Here is a 23,678-nt window from a genome sequence, read left to right on the forward strand (position 1 = left end):
GCTCAGAAGCCCAACAGTCGCATCTATTCACCCACCAACATTGTGTATAAATATAAGAGGACTTTTCCTCATTTGGACTCACTCATCTCATCACATCTCTCTCTCTCTACTGCGCAGATATGAGTCTCTTCTATACTGCGCTGAAATGGGTCTCTCTCTCTCACACATGTGAAACTAGAAGCTGCTGAATTTGAAGCTGCAACTGCAGAAGTAAAGATTGACTTGCGTGGCCTAGAAGATCTCCTCTTTGGAACTGTGCTGTAGGCTCATCTGAAGCTCCTTTGAAAGCCACAACTTTTGGTGGTGGAATGAAGTCAATTCGACGAACGGTTTGCAAGATATCGACTGCCCTAGTTTGAAGCCGGAAACTGCTGAAATTGAAGCTGCAACTGCAGAAGTAAAGATTGACCTGCGTGGACTAGAAGATCTCCTCATATGAACTGCACTGTAGGTTCATTTGAACCTCCTCTGGAAGCCGAAACTTTTGGTGGTGGAATGAAGTCAATCCGACTGTCGGTTTGTGAGATATAGTCTGCCCTAGTTTGATAATGAAGCCGCTAATGCTGATGCTACTGATCTAGGGTTTGCTACTGCTGATATGAATCAGATTTATTGTACTATTTCTCTCTACTAAATTATTGAAGATAAAAGAAGATTTGATCAAAGGGTTTCCCCACACATTGTGGGGTTTGTCCCTGGCTAGCCGCCACATCTTGTGTCTCTTGTCTTGGCTTGTTTTCTGTCGATCATTTAATGTTCTATCTACACTTTACTTTATGTACATGTGGTTGCTAATCGGTGGAATATAATAAGAAAAAGAAGTAAACTGTTATAAGCACAGAACATACCATAACTTAACAACAGTAAACACATACCTTGTTGTGCTTCTCCTGTTATCTCTATCACCCACCATATTTGCATCAACATATCCCTGTAGAGCAATGTTTGAACCACCAAAGCATAATGCTTGATTTGTGGTACCTCTCAAATACCTGAGAATCCACTTCACCACCATCCAATGTTCTTTTCCTCGATTGTTATTGTATCTGCTTACAACTCCCACTACATGTGAAATATCAGGCCTTGTGCAGACCATTGCATACATTAAGCTTCCAACTGCTAATGCATATGGAACTTTAGACATATGAGCCATTTCTTCTTGAGTCTTGGACACTCCTCCTTACTTAATTTGAAATGGCTTGCCAAAGGTATACTAACTTGTTTTTCATTCTGCATATTAAACCTTTTCAACACCTTTTCTATGTACTCGCTTTGAGAAAATGTTATTTTGTGATTCTTCCTGTCTCTAGTTATTCTCATACCAAGGATTTATTTTGCAGCACCCAAATCCTTCATTGCAAATGAGTTTTCCAATTTTATTTTGAGCACATTTATTTCCCGCATGTTAGAACCTGCAACAAGCATGTCATCTACATACAATAACAATATAATATAGCTGCCATCATTTTTCCTTTTGAAATAAACACAATGATCAGAGTGACATCTAGTATAACCTTGTTCAGACATAAACCTATCAAATTTTAGATACCACTGCCTTGGAGCCTGTTTTAAGCCATACAAGCTCTTCTTCAACCTGCACACTAGTTTCTCCTTCCCTTTTACCTCATATCCTTATGGCTACTGCATATATATCTCTTTCTCCAAATCCCCATGGAGAAAGGCTGTCTTTACATCTAACTGCTCAAGATGCAAGTCTTCAGCTGCTACTAGACATAAAATAGTTCTGATTGAAGTCATTTTAATAACAGGAGAAAATATCTCATTAAAGTCTATACCCTTTTTTTGTGCAAACCCTTTCACCACAAGTATAGCTTTATACCTTTTTCTACCTCCATATTCTTCCTTCAACTTGTAAACCCATTTATTCTGCAATGCTGTTTTACCTGCAGGCAACCTGACTAAGTCCCAAGTTTGGTTATGTACTAAGGAGTCCATCTCTTCTTTCATGGCTTGCTCTCACTTCTTCCTGGTTTCTACATGCACTGCTTCTTCATAACATTCTGGTAAATCAGTCAACAATACATAATATAAAGAAGGAGAGTATCGTTCAGGGGGTCTACTTATCTTGGTGGATCTTCTAACACCACTTTCAGGTGTTTGAGGTGCTTGTTTCTATTGTGGTTGTTGTTCTAGCTGTTGATCATTATGATTTTCAGGCATCATCACTTTTCCTGTGATCTTGTCAAGCATTGTGTATTCTTTGTTTTCTTTTTCCTGTTTCTTTTCTTGTAGCTGATCCTTATACAAAACCTTTTCATTGAATATGAAATCTCTGCTCCTAACGATTTTTTGTTTTTCATAATCATAAAAGCGATAACCAAAATCATTAACACCATATCTAATAAGGGTACATTTCTTTGATTTTGCCTCAAGCTTTGTTCTATTTTCTTTATTAATGTGGACAAAGGCTTCACAACCAAAAGTCTTTAAAAAAGAGTAGTTTACCTTTTTACCTGTACATGCTTCCTCTAGAATACCACCATCCAAGGAACTTGAAGGCCCTTTGTTTATTAGATAAACAACAATATCTACAACATCTGCCCAAAATTGTAAAGGCAATCCTACACGAAATCTCATGCACCTTGCACGCTCCATGATTGTCCTATTCATCCTTTCCGACACATAATTTTCTTGTGGTGTTCCTGGAACTGTCTTCTCTCTACGAATTCCATTCTCTAAACATTATCTATCAAACTCTTTCCTGCAATATTCACCTTCATTGTTTGATCTGAGACACTTCAACCTTTTTCCTGTCTCATTTTCAACCAAAGCTTTCCACTTCTTGAAAGTATAAAATACATCAGATTTATTTCGAATACAATAAATCCAAGTTTTTCTGGTTGCATCATCAATAAAAGTAACATAATAATGAGAGCCACCAAGAGATGATACCTGAGCAGGTCTCCATACATCCGTATGCACAAGCTCTAATTTTTCGGTCTTATTTTCTTTCCCAACTCTAAGGAATTTGAATCTCTTCTATTTTCCATAAACACATTTCTCACAGAATTTTAAATCAACATGCTTCAAACCTAGCAACAAATTTCTTGAGTGAAGAATTTGCATCCCCTTCTCACTCATTTGCCCGAGCCTATGATGCCACAATGCCATATCTTCTCTTGTAGAGGTTACAACATTAACATAATTAGAAATACCATTGCATAAATACAATGTACCAACCTTTCCTCCTTTCGCTATTACCAGGGATCCTTTAGTGACCTTCCAGGTTTTATCTTTGAAAGTAGTTACGCAACTGTCACTTCCTAACTGCCCTGTTGAAATCAAATTTTTATTCAGATCTAGAACATGCCTTACCTCCTTCAATAACGACTGATTTCCATGTTGTTGGTTTATGAAAACTGTACCCATTCCAATGATTTTACAGGGTTTATCATCACCCAATCGAACCTGTCCAAAATCTCCTTGAACATAATCATAAAAAATGTTTCCTATCAGGTGTGGCATGGAATGAGGCCCCTGAATCTACCACCCAGGCATCAATAATAATTTCTAATGAAAGAATCAAAGCATCTTGCAACACATCACCTGTTACATTCGCTTCATGATTGTTTTCTTGTTGCGTGTCTCCTTCTTTTCCCTTTCGAGACTTGTAGCCTTTCTTTAGGTGTCCTTTCTTCCCGCATTTCCAGCACACTATCCCCAATTTGGACTTGGATATGCCTTTTCTTGACTTATTGTGGTATCCAGGGCTTTTTCCTCTTTCCATTTTTCTTCCCCTAGTCTCTACAGTCAAAGCATTACCTGATGTCTCACCGAAGCTTTTTCGCATTTCCTCGCTAAGGATTGCACCGACAACATCATCAAATTTTAAGGTACTAGATCCAGAGACAGAGTTACTAATGGCCATAACTAAACCATTCCAACTTTCTGGCAATGAGCACAGAAATAACAGAGCCCTAACTTCATCATCAAAAGTTACCCCTACAGAACGTAACTGACTGGTAACTGTATTAAACTCATTTAAATGATCAGTGACAGATCCACCTTCTGACATCTTCATATTAAATAAACACTTCATAAGAAATACCTTATTTGAGGCCAAGGGTTTTTCATATAGTTTGGCCAATTTCGACATTAAAACCTTCTGTTGTCATTTCCTTTGATATATTAAATTCTATCGACGCCGCTAGGCATAACTGTATAGTTCCAAGTGCTTTTCTGTCGAGAATATCCCATTCTGTGTTTGTCATACTCGTCGGCTTCTTTGTATTTCCACTCAAATGTTGGTACAGATCTCTCTGGTACAAATAATCTTCCATATGCATCTTCCATACCTGGTAGTTTTGGTCATTAAATTTTTCGACCCTAAACCTACCATCTTCTGCCATTGCTCCCACTCGAACTAGGAATCCTTCTCTCCTGCGAGTTTATCAGCCAAAAAAGACCTTCGGCTCTGATACCAGTTGTTAGAGAATTATATTTTACAGAGCAATGGAACACATAAAATATTAAAGAAATATAAACATAGAAAATGCATAAAACAAGAGAGACACAGATATACGTGGTTCACCCAGTTTGGGCTACGTCCACGGAGAAATAGCAAACTGAAGATATACAACCTACAACAGATCCGCTGTAATTCCCTATTTGCTCTCAATCTCCTCTCTCTTCCTCACTTAGAATACAAATATACATAGATGCAATACAATTCCCTCATATATAGCAAGGGTTTGCTTTCTAGGGCAAAAAAACCTAAATTAAACATAACTTCTACCGTCAGATCTCCGCCTAATGAACGACCCAGATTGACTACGAAATTACAACATTTTACAAGGAAATTTTACATCTATTATTAGCTTCAAGGGTGCTACCCCCGATCCCCCCAACAAGGGGGGGCTCCCAAAGGTCGCAGTCGTCGCCCCTGGACCCCCCTTGTAGTGAATATTTTACGGGTGGAAATGACGAACTGGGGTCCAATGCGGCGATACCTTTGAATACAAAAGATAATCAGGCACCACACCCAACAGTTGAGTTGATCGGTTCCCTCCAGGACTGAGAAAAATGGATTTGCATGCATGGGCTGCTTCTCCCAAGGTAACATGAAAAAGCATCCCTTGATTCCGGGATCTACTTTTAGTAGTTGGAGGTTGCATACAAGGATCATTTCATAAACCTCCCACCAAGTGTCGCTCTTCCTAGATTTGTGGCATGCGTGTCACATCTTTGATTTTATTAAAACTCATGAACCATACGCTATAAAGCTCATTCCTCACATCAAACTTGCATCTCTGACATCCCACATCGCACCTAGGAGTCGTCGGCACATTCAGCTACGCTGTTTTGGGGTAAGCCTACCTTCCATATCTTGTGTTGCATTTCTTGTGCTGTTTGTGTTTTGCTAAGTATGAATGTTGTCTACTTCATTTCAGTGAGCGCTTGTTGTCATTTTGATATGTACTAGCTTGTACTAGTACAATTTCAGTTTTCGTTAGCATCTCCCTACTGTCACATGCATGAAATTATTTTTCATGAACGGTCGCTGATTCAGTGACTCGCCTCACCCACATGCATGTTGTTTCATTTTCTAAATCTTTCTTTCACTGTCTACATGCCTGATCATTCACTTATGCTTACACTCAGTATCGCCATGCATTCACATTCACATTTTCTTTCAGTTGCCTGTCGACGGGTCTAGGTAGCGTTGGCTCGAACTCTACCTCACCAAGACAACGTTACACAATCCTGAGAGGGAAGGCTATGCCTTCCTCTTGGGAAATGCACATTTATTCCCAGTGACTATCCTCCGGTCTTGCATTGCGCAATTCTGAGGGACAATGACTGTTGGCCAAGAAAATTACGCAATGTAGTCACTGAGCCTACAACCATTGCCAGATGAGATTGCACATTACGCAATTCTAGCAATCAACAGTGAGGCTGGACTGTGCATTACATAGTTATAGCAGTCAGTCAACCTCCTAGCAGCCCAGACTATGTCTTGTGCAGTCTTGGGAGTCAGTCTCCCGACCTCTCGATGAAAATTGCGCAACCTTCATGATTAGTCACACAGGTATGTTTCAAGTCAGTTTTCAAGTTCATTTTGTCCTTGAAAAATTCTTGCCATGACTGTTTCCATGTCTCCAGGTATTGTAGGTGTTCATCTACCTCTCAACAGTATAGGTACAATGGTTTACAAGAGAGCAGAGTCAAAGACATAGTTCAAAGCACACTTGGGGATGCAGTTAATCAAGTGTCTATGGACTTGTGTACCCACGAAGAGATCAAGTTGTTAGTAGACAAGGACATCAAGATATGATGACAACAACATAACAATGAGCGACATCATGAACAGAAGATGAAGGCAGCATACCAGATGCAACGAATGCAAGAGGAAGGTTGTTGACAACACAGAGGCGGAACAAAGTTGCAAGCTTAAGTAGATCTACTTGTGGTGAAATAAGCTTGGGAAACTCAGGCTATGAGGTGACGACATGACATGAATATCATGCGAAGGAAGAGAACGGAACATAGAAGGAGTTGCATGTGCTCAAGCATCAACTCAAGGAAGAATAGGAGATGTATAGACAAGAGAATGAGTTGCAGCAAGAACCGATACAATAGTAGGTGCAACATACACTCACGGATGAAACTACGCCCGTACAAGTTAAAGAACCATCCTAGCAACTGGCACGGAGCAGACATAGTGAGTAGTCATGTTGATTGCATGCAAGGGAATTCAACAGCATTAATTTCATTGTGTGCACGAATGCGACCCCACCCATTTAGCACACTCACTAAGGCAAAAGACAAGAAGCAAGTATGGCTGGAGCTGATCATGCAGTTGAAAGTTGATGCACATGACAACCAACATACATTGGAAGATCAATATGGACACTATGCATAAGTGTGTTTCCAGTTCGACCGCACCCAAGAAGACCATCCGCATGTTAGCAGAGGAGTTGGATGGAGGAGCCACACCAATGCACAAGGATACAATGGAGGCAAGAGTTTTCTTCAGCCAGATGTCACCATGAAGTGCATGCACCCCACCACAAACGACCAATCTTGGCATCAGCTCACCACCTTCACCATAACAAGCATGTCAAAGAGTTGGTCTCACCACAATGAACCGAGTGTCAGTGATGTCTTGCATGGCTTTCTCAAGCCATTTTGTCTCACATGGGCACATGTGCATTGTAATGTAATGTCTTGTCAAGTGGAAATTAAAGTGTCGATAGTTGGATGTAACAACCATAGATTAGATGAAGATTCATGAGTGTATATGAACTGTCACAAAGGGGAATGTCGAGGGTAAACCCACCCTTCACTCTAAATAGAACATCATAACTCATTCTAAAGGCTTTTGGTCAGCCAAGCTTTCGATAAGACTATCTTGGAGAGAGCTTGGAGAGTATTGTAACAAGCCTTCTCCACTGCACAGAGCTAGTATATCTCTTTGGAGGAGCAGACAGTTGTGGTTGTAACGTTCCACTGTCATAAATAGTGGTTAGAAATGGATGTTGTATGACTGGAACTTACACTTATTAATATAATAGAACCAACACGTTTCATGCATATGTTGTATTGTATTCTATGATATCTGGTTTACTCTAAATGATATGTGTATTTGTTTTCTTACACATGCATGTATGGAATTTTCTGTGCATGTCTGTATGAATCTTTCTGAAACATGTTGTTGGTTAAACCATCACTTTGGATTGCTAGCTAACCTGCCTTCCATGTTGTGACACATCTTTTCTTGTGTGTTCACTTCTTAACTCTGTGTTATCACAAGTTTCCAAGGGGCACACTCAGCTCAACCCCCATGTGTTTGAACCTCTCATGCACCTTCCTTGGCTTGCTGCAACTGTCACACCCTTTCTACCAATAGAGACATCTTACTTGCCTATGTGTGAAATCAAGGTCAAGGCATTACTGTACGACTCACTGTTGGGACTCCTACACCAAACGGTTTGAGGTCAAATTGGAACTTCTTTCCGGGGAGATCCCCTTACATGTTGGTGGGTCCAACACCGTCAACATTTTGGCACTAGAAGGAGGGTTAGATGACAAGCTGAGTCCTCATCATCTGTTTTGAATCTTCGTGCATCTATCATGGAGTTTGTTATAGTTTGCCCTCCGAAATGTCTGTCCAACGGACATATCTTTCACATTGAGAGGGCGTTCTGGAATCACTTTTCACAACTCACGTATGATGGTGAAGGAAAAGTGGCCTGGCCTGAGCACTTAGATGACTTCCATGCGCTCATGCAGGGAATGGAAGATTCTAAGGAAATAGAGGTTTGTTCGTTGCTTGCACACACACTTCACGACCACCAATCACAATGGTGTGGCACACTACCTCATAACTCCGTGCACTTATTCAAGCAGTTCAACAATTTAATTGGATCTATTTTCCACCATTTTGATCCTAAAATATTTCATAAAAAATTGTTAAAACAACGGAAGGCCCTGCACGACTCACCTATGTAGTTTTCAGAGCAGTTTCGTCTGTTCACGTTTGAATCTGCAAATCAGTATCTCATGGATAGATTCAAATACTGTCTTGTCCAATATGTCAATCCCAAGAAGACATTCAAGCTCAAACCCCACTTAGCATACCTCGGTGATGGAGCTGTGCAATCAAAAATGGAAACGGTAGCTGTCACGAGTGACTGTCACCGTCTCCTCATCAAATAGCTCCACCATTGCAGAGTGATGTGGTAGAGCATGCACACACATATGTTCAACCATCACATCCTCCTGACATCGCTCCTTCTGATTTTTTTGTAGACTTGGTTGTTAGTCCCATACCTCATCACATGTATTTTGTACCTCAACCTCTATCTTCAAACTGGGATAATCCTCTGGATGACACTGTCTTGTGTTATTCCATTCTGGACTCTACATATATTTTGAAAAAGGATCGATATATCGATGGAGTTGGTGTTGCACAACCAACATGCGCTGATATTCATGAAGAGAATGACTGGGAGCTTGAACATCCATTGGAAGTAGAGGACCATCCCTATCTGTCTGTACCTCCTCTGTTTTTTCCCGACCTCCTTGGTGATCCTACCATCCCCGATTTTTCAGGTGTATAGCCATCCCTAAATTTTTAGGTGTATACCCATTGTTGATCATTCACACGACACACTCGATGTCAGTCCATCATATGACAACGAAGAGGACCGATCATTTTTTGAACATCCACTTGAGTTTTCATCTATATTTTATGGAAACGTAGAGGATGAACATTCTTGTTTCTCATTTACCTCTCCGTGCAATTCATCGAATCATGAGGATGCCGACCAACATCCTGCATTTTCTAATCTTAGTTGTCGTGATCTCTTCACCTTATCATCCGATCATGATGTTGATTCACTCTTTTTTAATCCGTCTAAGCCACTGGTCTATGATGATCCATCTGTCAACAAAGACAAAACTCCCCAGATTGTCAAGGCACTTTAGCCCGAGCTGATGGTTATGTCAGGCCCTCACTGTCTCGAGGTTGGTTTCAATTTTGATAAAAAAATTGTTCAAACATGCAAGGATCCTCATCACTCATTTGTATGCATTTAAGGACCATTCTAATAGTCAGATTTCACTTCCTCCACTCGAACTACATGATCCCATTGCTCATGCATTGGAGGAATCTTAATCCGCAAGCACACTTGCACAACGTAAGTGGTATACCTTCCTCACATATTCTTGCATATCACATTCAAGAGTGTGTGTATGCTTAAACTTTGCATGTAGTGTCACACAACATCATGTAATGTCCACGGACTGCATGTCATGCACTTTCAATCATTTTTGTTCTATGGATGCTTGTAAGCTCAGAGTTTGTCTATCGTCATTGTTGTATCTTTGACAGTTGCTGGTCCACACAACTATGTTGCTCGCGGACCATGGCTTCACCAACATGGGTCAACCAATGCATCGGTGGCTGCATTGGAAGTATCACTTCACATGATTAGGCCCATGCACCGTTAGATTAGGTGTAGGAGTAGAGTTTTCTTTCAATTTGTTTTCTTGCATGCATGTTTTCTTTCTTGCTTTGCATGTTTGTTTGTCTACTTGCTTCTTTGCTTAATCAATTTTCTTTTGCATTTACTTCTACTTCTGCTTTTCTTTGTTGTTTGTTTGCTTACTCACTTTGCTTTTGCATTTACTTATGCTTCTTTTTTCTTTGTTTCTTGTTTTCTTGTTTTCATTCATAGGTTAGTTTCGCATGAAACCATGCATGACTCTTGAAGAAAGCTGGGTAATGTACAAGAGGCCTTGTGCATCTATCACTACTTGGTTATATGTCATCCTGCCTCTGTATGAAGAAATTTTTACTTTTAGTCCATGATACGTCGATGGAAAATACGTACTGTTTGAAATGAACCTTGGTAAAAACACAATGATTGCGTGCCAACTAGTGTCACCTACTCTAGTCAGTTGTTTTTGGGTTAACCTTTGTTGGATCAGTCAAGTAGAGTAAGGTGAGGGGGGAAAACATAAAAAGCACGTTAGAGGTATAGTAAACTATTTCTCTATAGGGACAACCTCTTTTTTGTCAATAAGTCAGGATCCCTCTTCTGCCTCTGAAATGAATAAGTTTTATGCAAAATTATGAAGATGAAAAATGAAAAAAATGAAAAGTGAAAAAAGTTTGAAAAAAATGAAAATGAATAAGGTGAAAGAAGATAAAGGTTTCCTATGTAGAGAGGTGATGCAAGTAACTCCATTGGGGTACTGATGAGGCTCGCTGGCAGCAGAGCCATGCTTGTGTTCCTATGTGACTTTGTCGGGGTACTATCGAGGCCTGCTAGGAATGGAGCAACACAAGAGATGAAACTAAGACTTTGATTATTATAATTCTTGCACACCAATATACCCCTCAACCCTAATCAAAACAACTTTCTTGACTTGGCTTGGAATGTCTGTTAATCGACCAAGAGCTTGGCACATGCTACATCTTATAATCAAACAAATGTGGAAACCAAGACGAACTAAGAACTCAACAATACTTCTAGAGGTGTTAGACTTGCTTTTCACAAAAAAGGTCCTTTCAGAGACCTAGAGTTCTACTAGTTTTTCACCAAGTGTTGTAGCGGCGACAACGATCCTCCAAAATTTTTCCTTAGGTTTGTTTTGGAGCCTCCCTGCCAACTTTTCACACCAGCATGTCTTACTTCATCAAGTAGTTCAGCTTCAATGATTTTCTTGCAGAATGATAGCCTATCGATCAAGGCTTGTTGCATCCCCCTCACAGGTTGTTTCACTGGACTTGGTCTAGCTACAGGCTGAGGAGCTCCCTCAAGAAATTGCACAATTCTGGAGGGAAACCAGCCTTCCCTCCACAAATTGAGCAATTCTATCTGGTAGCCTATTGGGCTCCATAATTGCGCAATTCTACCAGTCAAGCTTCATCTAGAAAATTGCACAATTCTTCCCAGTAGGGCTTCTTAGCCCAAGAATTGTGCAATCCTGGGCAGAAGTCAGCTGCTATCCCTATAAATTATGGAAATCTCCAGGGAATCTAGCCGAACTCCCGTCTAGAAATGCCCATTTTCTCCGAGCAGTTGAGCAACCTCTTGCATGTGCAGTTGAGTTGATCTGTTCCCTTCGGGATCGAGAAAAACTAATTTTCATGCATGGGATTCTTCTCCCAAGGAAGCATGCAAAGGCATCCATTGATTTAGGGATCTACTTTTAGCAGCTGGAGGTTGCATACAAGGATAATTTCAGAAACCTCCCACCAAGTGTCGCTCTTCCTAGATTTGTGGCATGCGTGTCATCTTCAATTTGATCAAAACTCATGAACCAAACACTACAGAGCTCATTCCTCACATCAAACTTGTAGCATTGACATCCCACATCGCACCTAGGAGTCATCAACCCATTCAGCTTAGGTGTTTTGGCGTAAGCCTGCCTTCCATGTCTTGTGTTGCATTTCTTGTGCTTTTTTTATTTAGGTTGATATGAATGTTGTCTGTTTCATTCCAGTGATTGCTTGATGTCTTTTTGATACGTACTAGTTTGTACTAGTACCATTTTAGTTTTCATTAACATCTCACTACTATCGTATGCATGAAACTATTTTCATGAACGATCGTTGATTCGACGACTCACCTCACCCACATGCATGTTGTTCCATTTTTTGAATATTTATTTCATTGTCTACATGCATGACCATTCACTTATGCTTACACTCAGTATCACCATGCATTCACATTCACATTCACTTTCAGTTTCCCGTCGATGGGTCTGGCCAGCCTTGGCCCAGACTCTACCTCACCAAGACAACATTGCATAATCTTGAGAGGGAAGGCTCTGTCTTCCTCTCTGGAAATGCACATTTCTGCCTAGTCACAATCTTCCAGCCTTTCATTGCATAATTCAGAGGGACAGTGACTGCTGGCCCACTAAATTGCGCAATGCAGTCACTGAGCCTGCAACCATTTCCAGCTAAGATTGTGCATTTCACAATTCCAGTACTCAGCAGCGAGGCTGGACTGTGCATTCAATAGTTTTAGCAGTCAGTCAGCCTCCTGATAGCCCAGACTATGCCTTGTGCAGTCTTGGGAGTTGGTCTCCTGAACTCCCGACGAAAATTGCGCAACCTTCATGATCAGTCACAGAAGGATGTTGCAAGTCAGTTATAAAGTAAATTTTCATTTTCAACTAACAAATTTCTTGCCATGAGTGTTTCCATATCTCCAAGTATCGCAGGTGTTCATCTACCTCTCAGTAGTACATGTACAATGGTTTCCAGGAGAGTAGAGTCAAAGACACCATTCAAAGCACACTTGGGGATGCAGTCGATCAACTATCTATGGACTTGCCTACCCATGAGACATCAAGTTGTTCATAGTCAAGGACATCAAGGTATGATGGCAAGAACATCACAATGAGAAGCATCATGAACAATAGCTGAAGGCAGTATACTAGATGCAATGAATGCAAGAGGAAGGTTGTTGACAATAGAGAGGCGGAACAAAGTTGCAAGGTCAAGCAGATCCACTTATGGTGAAAGAAACTTTGGAGACTCAGGCTATGAGGTGATGGCATGACATGAAGATCAAATGAAGGTAGAGAACAGAATAGAGAAGGAGTTGCATGTGCTAAGCAACAACTCAAGGAATAATAGGAGTTGCATAGACAAGAGAATGAGTTGCAACAAGAACAGGTACATCGGTAGGCGCAACATGCACTCACAGACAAACTTGCGCCCATACAAGTTAAAGATCCATCCCAGCAGCTGGCACAGAGCAAACATAGTGAGTAGTGTTGTTGATCGCATGTAAGGGAATTCAACAACATGCATGTCATCATGCGCACGCATGCGACCCCACGCATTCAACACACTCACCAAGGAAAAGACAAGAAGCAAGTCCGACTGGAGTTGAACATGCAGTTGGCAGTTGATGCACATGACCACCAGCATATACTCGAAGATCAATACACACACTATGCATAAGTGTATTACTGGTTCATCCGCACCCAAGAAGACCATGCACATGTTAGAAGACGAGTTGGATGGAGGAGCCACACCAATGCACCCGGATGCAATAGAGGCAAGAGTTTGCTTCAGCAAGATGTCACCATGAGGTGCATTCACACCACCACGAATGACGAAGATTGGTATCAGCTCGTTACCTTCACCATGATAAGCATGTCAAAGAGTTGGTCTCACCACAATGGACTAAGTGTCAATGATGTATTGCATGGATTTCTCAGCCATTTTGTCTTACATGGCCACATGTGCATTGTAATTTAATGTCTTGTCAAGTGGAAGTTCAAGTGTCAATAGTTGGATGTAACAACCATAGAGTAGATGAAGAGTCATGAGTGTAGATGAACTGTCACAAAGGGTAATGTCAAGTGTCACCCCACCCTTTGCTATAAATAGAACCTCGTAACTCATTCTAAATGCTTTTGGTGAGCCAAGATTCTGATAAGACTATCTTGGAGAGAGCTTGGACCATATTGTAACAAGCCTTGGCTTCTCCATTGCACAAAGCTAACATATCTCTTTGGAGGAGCAGACGGTCATGGCTATAACGATCCAATGTTGGAACTATTGGTTAGACAGGGATGTATTGTATGACTGGAACTTACACTTATTAATATAAGAGAGCCAACACGTTTCATGCATATGTTGTATTGTATTCTATGCTATCTGGTTTACTCTAAATGATATGTTTATTTTTTTTCTTATGCATGTATGTATGGACTTTTCTGTGCATGAATGTATGAATATTTCTGAAACGTGCTATTCGTTTAACCATCACTTTGGATTGATAGCTAACTTGCCTTAAAAAATTTCGCAGAGGCCACTGACCTCACTCACTTAACTAACCGAGGAAAATGCGTAGACAGACCGGACAGACACCATGTGCCTGTCCCTGTCTCCTTCAGAAAATTGCGCAGTTTTCCCAGTTAATCATCTGGATAGTCGAATAGCTGCTCATCTAAGAAATTGTGCAGTTTTCATGAGCAGGCCTTCTGCTGTCCAGCAGTCCGCTCAGCTTAGAAATTGCGCAGAGATGATCAGCAAGGTGAATTCCCAGCTTCATTGCAATTTCCACGCCAGCAACTCCTAGCAGCAGATTGCTAGTTCTCTCCAGGAATTGTGCAGTTTTTGGTGCCAGCGACTGAACAACCAATAGCCAGTTCCATCTGGGAATTGCACTATTTTGGTTGCTAATGACCCGAAAAACCAACTTCCATTTCCCTCTAGGAATTGCACAGTTTTGGCTTCCAGTGACCCCAATAGCCAACTGTCAGTTCCCTCTAGGAATTGTACAGTTTTCGCTGCCAGTCTCCCGGGTAGTTCCCCCCCCAAAATTTCACAATTTCTGCCTACTGGACCTTCATGTAGCCCGACCCGTTCCAATGAAAAATTGGGAAATATAGCTATTTAGCACCCCACTACCCATTCATTCCGAAAAATGCACAGAGCATGCTTGCCTTGCCTTCTTGTAGCCCAGAATGTCCCTCAAAAAATTTGCACAATTTTTCCTCCAAGCTGAGCTAGACCTCACAGGCAGTCATTGTTGACTCATATTTCTCGTCTCCATCAGTCAGCGACTCTTGCATAGTTTTCATCAGCAGTGCCCAGAGCCATCATCCCACTTCACAACCTTGCTGCCTCTCCCGGTCACCTGCATCCAAAATGATCACGTGCCATAGTAGATTAGGAGGTTTTGGATTTGATGTCGTCTCGTAATTTGTGAATGCAGGTACAGGTACACCAAAAAACACGGCAAGACGATGAATGGGATGAACGAAGGGAGCACATGTAGAAGGACGAGTTCACCAACGGATGAATGAATGAAGCATGTGAAGCAGATGAACGCAATGAACATGTACCTTCGCGAACAGATAAGCCTGTCAAGCCTTCTAGCATGCAAGAAAGGAACAACATGTTAAAGCTTCATTAAGCAAACCAAGGACCATCGAAGAATTCGTGCACTTCACCATGCAGACATCTATCACCCAACAACACTCTAGCTTGACATGCACTCGAGCAGCAGCATGAATGCACCAACACTGTCATGTCAAGTCATGTCGAGTCATATCATGAGTCATGTCACCCACATCTCCACTATGGGCTATGTTGTCAATCAATGTGATGTAACGTGGAAATCCAAGAGACACACTTGTTGAAAATAGTCATGTAAGTCGAAAAGTCAAGGATGCCAAATGGTTGTGAGGGTAGTCAAATAGCCAGAAGGGTCACTTTCACCCTTGACTATAAATACCCCCACATTTGTACATGCAAAGGAATTTTTCACCTCAGCTCCTCCCACATAACCAAGAGAGTCTATAATCTTTTCTTTGAGGAGTAAGTAGTGGCTCCAAAGCCCCGCACTTGGGGTTAATGATGTATGGTGTAACGATGTGTATTGGAACTTTTGCTTAATTTAGAAGCCTACTAGCAAGCCAGCACGTTTTCACACATGTATTATATCTGTTGTAAGACTGATCTTTAACACTTGTAATGCACGTTTCTTTAACATGTGATCTACATTTGAACTATTTCATTTATTGTAATGCATAATCTATTAATGCAAATGTGTTGTATATGTTGTTAACACTGTCTCACCTATGTAGACTTTTCTCCTAGACATCAGGCATACCTTTCACATGAAGCTTGCTGTAACAACGGTTGCACTCGTTCGAACTGATCCACTGAGCGTTGTATGTGTTATCTTTGTTGTGACTACCGCATCCGTGTTGACTGCTCCTCTAGAAGCTATGCATGTCCTGTTGTGTTGTGTGTTCCTAGCAGTGTTAGGACTGCTCCCAAATGACCTGGAACTCACTCTCACCCTCTCCCTTGACAATGAAATAACCATTGACACAAATGACACTTACAATCATTAGGCACGTGAACCTCACTTCTCGAAGACAAAGCAAACCACTTTCGTGTGCTGAAAGCAAATGTTGAGGCAGATCTTTAAGATAATGACAATCGGGCCATCGCACCAGATGGGACTCCTACACCAAATATCTAAGGTCTAGTTGGGGCTTCATACCGGGGAGATCCCCTTATGTTGGTGGGTCCAGCACCGTCAACATTTTCGCGCTAGAGGGAGGTCCAGATGACAAGCTGAGTCCTCACATCTATTTTGATTCTCTAGATATCTATCATGACTAGCTACTGAGTTGCTCTTTCGGAGTGTATGTCTTATGGAAAAAATTTCATCATCTCGAAAAATCTCTCGAATAAATTGTCTCATAAAACATTCAATGGTGGTGGCTACATAGCCTTGGTTAGGCACATGGTCGACGTTGTAGGCTCATGCAAAAGACATGGATTCTTTGAAGAATACACGAGCTCCACATTGTTCGTCTATACACTTCGAGGGCACCCCATGCACTGGTGTGCCACGCTACTGAAAAAAATCTATTCATTCTCTTGCTCATATGGTTGCAGAGATAGACCGTGATTTTAATCACTTTAACTGGAAGTCACTTGATTAAGAAATTATGAAACTACAAAAAGCACCCGATGACTTCGTTGATCAGTTTTACACACGCTTTTGTAATCTTGCATACCGATTCCCTGAATATGAAATTGATTGGGAATTTATTTATGTAAGATTTGAGTATCTTCTTCACATATTCAAACCCTGCTCGACACACTTCGGTGATGGAGCTGCATAATCACAAGCAGGCACAATTGCTGTCACAAGTGACTGTCCACCTTCACCTCATCAAACAACTCCACCACCACGGAGTGACGTGGGAGATCATGCACATGCCTCTGTTGAACTGTCACACTCTCCCACCCCACCTACTCTTGAGATTTGTGCAGATTTGGCTTGTAAGCCCATTGGTTTTCATGTGGACTCTTTCGATAGACCTCCGTCCTTATGCTCTCTTGATCCTCTGGATTGTACTATCTTGTGTTCTCCCATTATGGAATCCTCACCTATTGCGAATGAGGATCAAGCCGTTGATAGAGTTGGTGTTATGCAGCCAACTTGCACCATTATTCATGATGAGTGTGTGCGAGAATCTAAAAGAGAACCCACGGTGAGGGATGAATTCCTTCTAGCCGCGCCTCATCCACTTCATCCTGACATCCCTTGTGATTTTTCCACTACTGATTTCCCCTGTGAAAACCCATTTCCAGATGTTTCTTCTTCTGATCATTCACAAGACACCTCAGATGTCAATCTGTCATTACAGTGCGGAGAGGACACATCTTCCTCAGAAAATTTGTTCAATTTGTCATTTATCTTTCTTGAAAACACAGAGGGTAAACATCTTTTCTTCTCATTTACCCCTCTGCTTGATTCATCAAATCATGAGGATGCCGACAAACATCGTGAATTTTCTGATCTTGGTTGTCATGATCTATCCACTTCCTCATCCGATCATGATGTTGATTCAACCATTGTCAATCTGTACAAGACACTGGTATACGATGATCTATCTGTCAATGAAGTAGAAACCCCACAGATTGTGAAGGCACTTGAGCCCAAGATGATGGTTATGTCAGGCCCTCACTATCCTGAGGTTGGTTTCACTTCCAGTCAGGAAATTATTGAAACACTCAAGGCTCCTCATCACTCTTTGCTTTGCATTGAAGATCAACCAAATACCCAGATTTCACTCCGTCTACTCAAGCTACACAGTCCCATTGCTCATGAGTTGGAGGAATCTTACACGATAAGCACACATGCATAACATACATGGCCTACCTTTCTCACATTTGCTTGCACGTCATAGTCCAGAGAATGCACAGACTCAATATCTACATGCAGTGTAGCACAACACCATGGCAGCTCCACATAGTTCATGTCATGCGCATTCACTCATCTCTATTCTGTGGTCGCTCGTAAACTTGGAGTATGTTTGTCTTCACTGTTATATATTTCTTGTTTGCTGGTTTGCATAGCTATATCGTTCACGAACCATGCCTTCACCAACATGGGTCAGCCAATGAGCTGATGACTACATTGGAAGTATCAACTCACATGAGATGGCCCATGCATTGTTAACTTAGGAGTAGGAGTAGTTTTTTTTTTTTTTTTTCTTCTTCTCTTGTCTTTGCTTTTTGGTTTGCATGATTATTTGCTTGCTGACATGGTTGCTTTGCTTGCTTGTTGTTGTTTTCACTTTGTTTTCTTTGCTTACTTTTTTTGTTTACGTTGTTTTGTATGCTTAGTATATTACTATTTTTTTTCTGAAAATATGTGTTGCCAACTACTACGTTTTAGCTTTTGAATAGAGTATGTGGTTGAAATTTGAGGAAAACTCGTGACACTACAACACTTGGTCAGTCTTGTGTTTGTTTTCTCTATGCTTGGTTGTAACCTTCAGCCTATGAAGTCTTGACAAAAAATACAAATTGTCTGGAAGGGAATTTTTGGTACAACTGTGAACCTATGTCCACACTGGGAAGCCCCGTGGCTATACTCAGCCTTCCGCTGTGTGTGTTCAAGCTCATCCAACTAGTAGAAACTGAAAAGGGGAAAATATAAACAAGCTAACCTATGTCAGAGGTCTTACATACTTCTCTGAAAGAACAACCTCTTTTGATTTCAATAAGTCGGATCTCTCTTTTACCCCAAAAATAAATAAGTGCCTCATCAGATATTGATCCAAGACCTTAATGATAGCTCAAATTGCAAAGTCTTCGAAAGAGTGTTGAACCTGAACAACTGTATAGATCTCGTCTTCCTGATTCTGGCACCATGAACGGTTCAAAAGCCTGACATCGTATGAAAGAGTTATTGCAATTTGAAAAGTCTAGTACACTACAATTTATGGAAATTTGACCAAGAATAATTTGATTTTTGAAAATATAAAAAACAATTATTGCTTTTCTGCGTTAGAAAATCACTGTAGATTTTGCAGTAACATATTGGGACAAGTAACAGTAATAAGTAATATTCGTGGAATCCAATGCTCAAATTCTCACACATTTGGATATGACCCACAACAAAATCTATACTGCAAAGATCACCATGTTGAATGTCACTTATCAAATATAGTTTCGCATCTTTTCGACTATAAATCAAGAATTTTATTTTGAAAATCTCTCTAATAACAAACTGCCTGCTTCTTAATAATTGTAATTTTATAGTTAATTGCCTTGATCGCATTCAAATTATAGAATAACAATTTGGACCATTAAAATATCCAATTTCTTCATTATTGATAATACTATGCTTAGAAAAAAACCATATGATATGAGTCTTAATGATCAAAAGTAATGCTGTTTAATAAAATCTAGTTCGAATATTTTATTTTACTTTATTTTTTTTAGCGATGTCATCACGTGGTGTAATAAAGATCTGGGATCGTTCTTATCCCACAACGGAAAAAATATTAAAATTGCAGTAGGAAGCCATGACTTGACTACTTTTCGTTCCCTGTGTGGTGCAGATCACAAGCTCTTTTCACTTATATGATTCCCTCGTGCTCTATGTTCTCTCTGTGTATCACTAAATAACTTCCCCGTCACTTAATTCTTAAAAGTCATTTGATCTATTCTTTCTTGACCTCCATGAATTGCAAATTTAGGCTTGTGGAAACCATATTTGTGATCTCTATATCATTCATATGCTGAGATGCATGACAGAAAAAAAGCAAATCTCGCCGGTTACGATTGTGGAAGTGCCTTATTCGACAGTTGCTTCCAGCGAAAGTTTTAGACCATAAGCTACTTCCTTCCCGGATTAAGCATCGACCCTTTATTTTCTCGACCCCACTAGGAATAGGGCACAAAGTGATGAGTATTACTTGAATAACTTTGATCATTACTGATTTGTGAGAATGGATGCAACTCTCTGGTGAGACAATTGCTCACATAGGAGACTAGACCACAATATTCTATTGTTTTCACCAAGTCAGCAAACTATTACATATAGGATGTTGGGTTGTGTTATATTCTTTCCATGACTAACCTACGTAGTGAACCGAGGGGTTTGAGGGGGGCGGGTAGCCCCCCTCTACGGGGTCCGGGGCAACGCCTCGGGAAATTTTTTTTGGACCCTATATTAGGTTGGGTGAACCTAACTATGGTTTTCGGTCCATGGTTTTGGACGCGATGGTTTTTAGTCCATGGTATTGGATGCTTCGGCATGTATAAATATGTATTGTAACATTGAAAGGAATATAATGAAAAATCAAGCTAGTAGTCCTGGTTTAGGGATCGAGGGGAAAATCTCTGTGTATATGTGTTTTATGTGTTATGCTCTCGCATTGTTTATTTTTTTGTGATTTAGAATTCATATGCAGGTAATTTCTGCATGGGGTTAAAACCTACATTTGGTATCAGAGCTGTTTTGGCTTCAAGGGGACGCCTTTGTTGCTGAGGGGTTTCGCTCGGGCCTGTGGTAGACCCCGTTCAGTGGGAGATCTGTGAGATCGATTCTGGTGGTGAAAGAAGATGGCGAGCAGCGGAAAGATAGAGATCGAGAAGTTCAATGGTCAGAGTTTTGAGTTGTGGAAACTCAAGATGGAGGATCTGTTGGTGGATAAAGATTAGTGGATCGCGGTAGATCCAGGTACTAAACCAACGGGAGTGACCGATGAAGAATGGAAGAAGTTGGATCGGAAGGAAAATAGCACAATACGATTGTGTGTCTCAGATTCAATATTGCTGAATGTATCAGGGGAAGCTATGGCGAAGGCTTTGTGGGACAAGTTAGGGACTTTGTACCAATCTAAGTCTCTGGTGAATAAACTGTTCCTGCGGAAAAAGCTGTATAACCTGAGGATGAAAGATGGAGACTCGGTGACAGAGCATCTGAACGCATTTAATACTGTGGTAAGTCAGTTAGCGTCTGTTGATATTAAAATTTCAGATGAAGATAAGTGCATTAGTTTGTTGTGTTCTCTACCAGATTCGTGGGATAGTCTGGTTATTGCAATAGGTAGCAATGCAACTGCTTTGCAGTTTGATGAAATAGTCTCAGCCTTGTTGACGGAGGAGATGAGACGGAGAAATATGGAGAGCCAGAATAGTGATGCCTTGTCTGTACGAGGACGGTCCCAGAATAGAAACAAAAATAAGTCATCGAGTGGGAGATATAAATCTAGAGGGAGATCTAAATCTCTAGGAAAAACTGTAAAGGTGGTGTGCTGGAAATGCGGAAAGGAAGGGCACTTCAAAAGGGACTGTAAATCTAAAGCTCCCGATAAAGGAAAGGGATCTGATGATGCTCCTTCTGCAGAGGCGAAAACCACCTCAGATGAAGGTGGGGATGTGTACTTGGCTTCTTCAAGTACACATGTAGATCATGAGGCATGGTTGATTGACTCAGGTGCATCCTTTCACTTCACTCCCCATAGAGAGTGGTTCTGTGAGTATGAGAAATACGATGGTGGTGATGTCTTCTTAGGAGATGATATGAAGGCTAGAATCATTGGTCATGGAAAAGTAAAGTTGAAGTTGCAAGGTGGAAGGGTTAGAACACTTCAGGGTGTTCTGCATATTCCTGCATTGGCTAGAAATCTGATTTCTGTAAGCAAGTTGGATGATGCAGGTGTAAAAATAGTGTTCGAGAAGGATACCTGCAAGATGGTTCGGGGAGCACTGGTATTGATGCGGGGAGTTCAGACTGGAACTCTGTACAAGCTGCAAGGTAGCACTGTTGTTGATGGGTGCAACAGTTTTGTAGTTCCTGAAAGTGGAGCTAAAAATCTAGTGGTCTCTGGAGAGAAGACCATGCTGTGGCATCAAAGGCTTGGAAATATTGGAGAGAAGGGCCTTCGACTACTTCATGGTAAAGGTATGGTAGAAGGTATGAGTAATAGCTCTCTGGATTTTGACTTCTATGAAAATTGTGTATATGGGAAGCAGAATCAGGTGAGTTTCCCCTCTGGTGCTAAGAGGGCGAAACAGATATTAGAGCTTGTGCACAGTGATGTGTTTGGACCTGTGAAGGTTCCATCACTGGGTAAGTCTGTGTACTATGTATCATTTATAGATGACTTCTCAAGGAATACATGGATATATTTCCTTAAGAAGAAATCTGAAGTCTTTGACAGGTTTAAAGAATTTAAGGCTCTGGTGGAAAATCAGACAGAGAAGAAGATAAAGGTGCTGAGGACAGATAATGGTGGAGAGTTTTGCAGCAAGGAATTTGAAGAATTCTGTAAGAAGTGTGGTATAGAATGGCAGAAGACTACTCCATATACACCTCAGCAAAATGGAGTCGCAGAAAGAATGAACAAGACGTTGATGGAAAGGGAAAGAAGCATGCTCAGTGGTGCCAGGTTAGGACAAAAATTCTGGGCAGAGGCGGTGGATACAACATGTTACTTGGTCAACATGTCACATTCATCAGCGTTGGAGGATAAGACTCCACAAGAAGTATGGACTGGTAAGAAACCCTCTCTTTCACATCTGAGGGTATTTGGATGTGATGCATATGTACATGTTCCAAAGGAGAAATGAACCAAGTTGGATAGTAAATCTGAAAAGTGTTTATTGGGTATAACGATGGTTTAAAGGGTTATAAGCTTTAGAACCCAGTAACAAGGAAGGTTGTGCACAGCCAAAATGTGGTGTTCAGAGAGGTGAAAGATGTTATTAAACATGAAGTCCAACCAAAGGAACCTGAGAAGATAGAGTTTGAGCTAAAGGAGGAAGAATCAGACTCTACAACAGAGGAGGAATCAGAAGATGAAGAGCCACAAACTCCGGCTATGAGAAGATCAATTCGAGAAAGAAGGCAGCCATAAAGGTATAGTCCATTTGCTTTCTGTTCAAATTTTTCTTTGTCTATTACTGATGATGATCCCAGAATTGTGAAGGAAGCAGTGGATTCAGAGGATGGAAAACTCTGGAAAGAGGCCATGGTTGATGAAATGGAATCTTTGCACAAAAATGAGGCTTGGGATCTGGTGGAGTTGCCGGCTGGAAGGAAACCCATTGGCAGCAAATGGTTGTTCAAAAAGAAGACAAATGCAGAAGGGAAGGTGGAGAAATACAAAGCTCGGTTGGTAGCAAAAGGTTATTCCCAGGTGTCGGGAATTGATTTTGGTGATATTTTTTCTCCTGTTGCCAAGGTAACTTCTATTAGGTTACTTTTATCTGTTGCTGCTGCTTTTGATTTTGAGGTAGAACAGATGGATGTGAAGACAAAATTTCTTCATGGGGATTTGGAAGAGGAAATCTACATGAAGCAACCTGAAGGCTTTGCGGTGAAGGGTAAGAAAGAATTGGTATGCAAGTT

This window comes from Pinus tabuliformis, chromosome 5_1 (genome assembly GCF_031772625.1).
Source record: "Pinus tabuliformis cultivar Carrire ecotype Pingquan chromosome 5_1, CPIR1, whole genome shotgun sequence".
Taxonomy (NCBI): domain Eukaryota; kingdom Viridiplantae; phylum Streptophyta; class Pinopsida; order Pinales; family Pinaceae; genus Pinus; species Pinus tabuliformis.